Genomic DNA, 3,839 nt, shown 5'->3' on the forward strand with positions numbered 1-3,839 from the left:
CAGCGCCCTCACGAATTTCAGCGGACAATTTCGCCTCCTTACCAGTTCCGGCCTTGATATTATTCCGACAGCCTGTCACTAATTCACAATCGATTTGAAACATTTTTGAACAGATTTTTAATGTTGAGGTCCTACTCTGTTGTTCCCATAAAAACAAGCACGATTCACTTGAATTTAGTACCCACGAGAGGCTGATACATTTTGCTCAGGTGTTAGTTTTAACCGGAACTATAAAAGTTACACCAAATTCGGAAGGATTTAGTGTTGTGCCCCCTTGAAGAATAGCACAATAGCGCTAATAGCACGCTATAAGGTCTAGGTCATTTTAAGAGTAGCACAATAGCGCTAATAGCACCCCTCCAAGTCTACAAGAATTCAAAAATAGTATTATTGCGATAATAACGCGCTATATGTCCCCAAAACAATTTCCAGAGCACAATAGCACTAATAGCACGCTATAAGGCCTAACCATTTTAAGAATAGCACCATAGCGCTAATAGCACGCTATAAGGTCCAACCATAAGAATAGCAAAATAGCGCTAATAACACCCCTAGTAATAGGAGAACTCAAAAATAGCATAACCATGATAACTGCACTAATATTAACATTTAACGCTTTGTTTAATGTCCCTAATGGGTTTTTTCTAAGTCCTCAAAAAATAACACTGTCAACTGCACAAATAGCACACCCATGAAAATAGCGGTGCTATTTGTGCTAACATGTGTACATATAAAGTAATGACAAAATTGCGCTAATAGTGTATGTTATCTGCGCAAGTCAGTTATAGCGCCTTTCTCGGTCCAGGGAACCCTTTTTGCCGACAGAAATGTGACATCGACATTGTTGACCCAATTTTTCCGACCGAAAAAGCTCGAAAATACGACAGGGTAGGGGATGGGGTAAGGGGTAAGGGGTAGAGGAGGGGAGGGGCGGGCGGTCACAAATAATTTCTCCTCGCTCATTTGTATTCGACAAATGGCTATTGGCCTAATTTAAGCCTGCAGAGCAAAATGCAACACTTCTCATGTGCTCATGCATGATCATTTGTAAGACACATGGCAACAACGATGCCAACATAGCTCATACTAGGGAACACTGACCGAGAATAGGAATACCAACGGAATTCGTATGCCTATTCTCGGACACCCCTGTTTCTATGGGAATTTACATAAACACAACACCAATCATTTGCTATGGTGTTATTTACGATGCAAATGGATCAACTAGTTAAAATTACAGCTTTAAAATGCACGTACAATTTCGCATCACTGATTATATTACAATATCACCTCTTAAATGACGTCATTATTTTTTTTAAATGCCGATATTTCAGGTCACCATACAATCTTAAAATCTATCATTTGAGGTGAACTGTGCTGATGTGGTATTAAAAAGTCACCAAAACCTGCAGCACCGGTACGGCTAAATGATTCGTTCGGAAGACACGGCTGAAATTAAAGCAACGATCGTCAGCGGTTGTTCAATACACTAACTGACCGAGAATAGGCGTGTGACCGAGAATAGGCGTATTGACCCTAGCCCTGTTTGTTTTACCCCAGTGGACCAATTTGTAGCGTCACACATCATTGCGTTCAGTCACAATGGTTAATTATGTAAGAAAAGATGCCGTTTTAAAGGTTGCACCTGAGCCCATTATAGCAGTCAGGTTTTCTGTGACTAGGGATTCAAACATGTTTCACCGTTGTTCATCACTGATTAACAATGATGCGTCGTCTGCGTGGTTTACTTCGCGAGGGCAGCTTTAGCTTTAGCTTTAGATACCCTCGCGAAGTAAACCACGCAGCCGACGCAGACGCATCGTTGTTAATCGATGATGAACAACGGCGAAACATGATCGAATCCCTTTCAACAACGAAAACAAGCTAAAGATGGTCTAATTCACACGATTATTTTATGAGGAATGGCCAGTTTAGTCATTGCCACTAAACACAAGAAGATCGATGCTTTCCTGTTGATAGCAGCAACAGAACTACAAAATAAAAGAGCAGTATTTAGCCAATTCCTCCAAAATAATGAAAACAATTGTAGCGCACACAAATTCCAGGTATGGCAAGTTTCTGACGCGTATCGCGTATACGCGCTTCCATTAACTTGCGTTCGCGTATACGCTACTGGCAAATTGTGGATTTAATACGGATTAACAACGATTGGCGCCTGTACACAGGTATAGGAAAAGTTGTTGAACAAACACATGAATATGCCTGGCCTGCTGAATTGTTTAAAAGTTGGCTCCTATGGACTCTGATGCAACTTTTAACACAGTTTAAAACGGTCTCTTTTTTTACATAATGAACCATTGTGACTGAACGCATAACGTGTGACGCTATAATTTGTTCCATAGGTGTAAAATAAATAAGGCTACACATGTCTTTTTACAAGTTTGCATTTTGTCAAATATTTTTCGATTTATTTTAAAAAGTATTTAGGGGGAACTTAGAACTTGTGATATGGGCTCAGGTTCAACTTTTAAAACGGCCTCTTTTCTTACATAATTAACCATTGTGACTGAACGCAATGACGTGTGACGCTATAAATTGGTCCACAGGGGTAAAACAAACAGGGCATATCTTTTTATATTTTTACATTTTGTAAAATATTTTTCGACTTATTTTAAAAAGTATTAGGGGGGAACTTAGAAGTTGTGTTACCTGTATATGTGATTCGACAGACGAAGTATCCCAACACTTTTTGACGATTATTGTAGGTTGTCTGGTGTGTCATACAAACTCACCCCAGTATGAAACCGAGTACAAAAACAGTGGTTGCGTTTGAGATGTATGTGTTTGTTAAAAACATGGGTATGGTAAGTGTAATACAGACTTGACATTTAGTATGGAATATTTTTTCGCAAAGTTCGCAAAGTTCCAAGACTGGAAGGGGTCTGTATAAACCGCACGGGATAAATATTAATTGGGGTGTGTCGAGAGATGGTGTAAAGTAAATTTTTGACACAAAATGTGCTTTCCATTATTTAAATTATGGTTCTTATAATGTAGTGAATTAGCCTAAACTGGCGGATTTAGGGAGACTGAATTCGATTTTTATGGGAGTTAAAATTTCTGATTTTGAGAAACATTATTCTAATATTATCAAATTTATTCAGATTTGAGGTGATATTTTCCTAACCTTAATACCAATAAGTGTTCTTCAGAAATGAAATGCACTTGTAATCTACCAGTTTTGAAAGGGGGGCTTTAAAAATATGGCTCAGAAAAGTGGTACGCACTCAGAAATTTTGAACGGCCCCCTGGGGCCAAATGGAATAAACTTACTGTGCACAAAGAAACGGCGTGAGTTCATTGGACAACCAAGAATCCGCGTAGTTGTTTTGTACCTTAAGTTTATAGAATTTGACCTCAGAGAGACCATTCAAACTTTCAGAGTACGTACCACTGTTAAAAAACATATTTTAAGCTCCTCCCGTGTTCAAAAAATGGGTACATTGCAAGTGAATTTCAACTGTGATGAATGCCAATTGCTGACGAAGTTTAGGAAATATCACCTCAAGCCCCTATAAATTTGATAATAACAGAACAACGTTGCAGAAAGTCCGAAATTGTGTCCCCACAAAGCTCAAATTCAGCCTCCCTAAATCCGCCATTTTAGGCAGATTCGCTACATTATGAGAACCATAATGTAAACTCATGGAAAGCACATTTTCTATCAAACAACACCATCTCCCGACACACCCCAATTAATATTTAGCCCGCGCGGTTTATGCAGACCCCTTCCAGACCATCGATATTTTTCGAAAAAACATTCCATACTAAATGTCAAGTCTGTATGTAACTGCATTGATCAATCAGTATTTGAATAT

This window comes from Amphiura filiformis, chromosome 9 (assembly GCF_039555335.1).
Source record: "Amphiura filiformis chromosome 9, Afil_fr2py, whole genome shotgun sequence".
NCBI lineage: Eukaryota > Metazoa > Echinodermata > Ophiuroidea > Amphilepidida > Amphiuridae > Amphiura > Amphiura filiformis.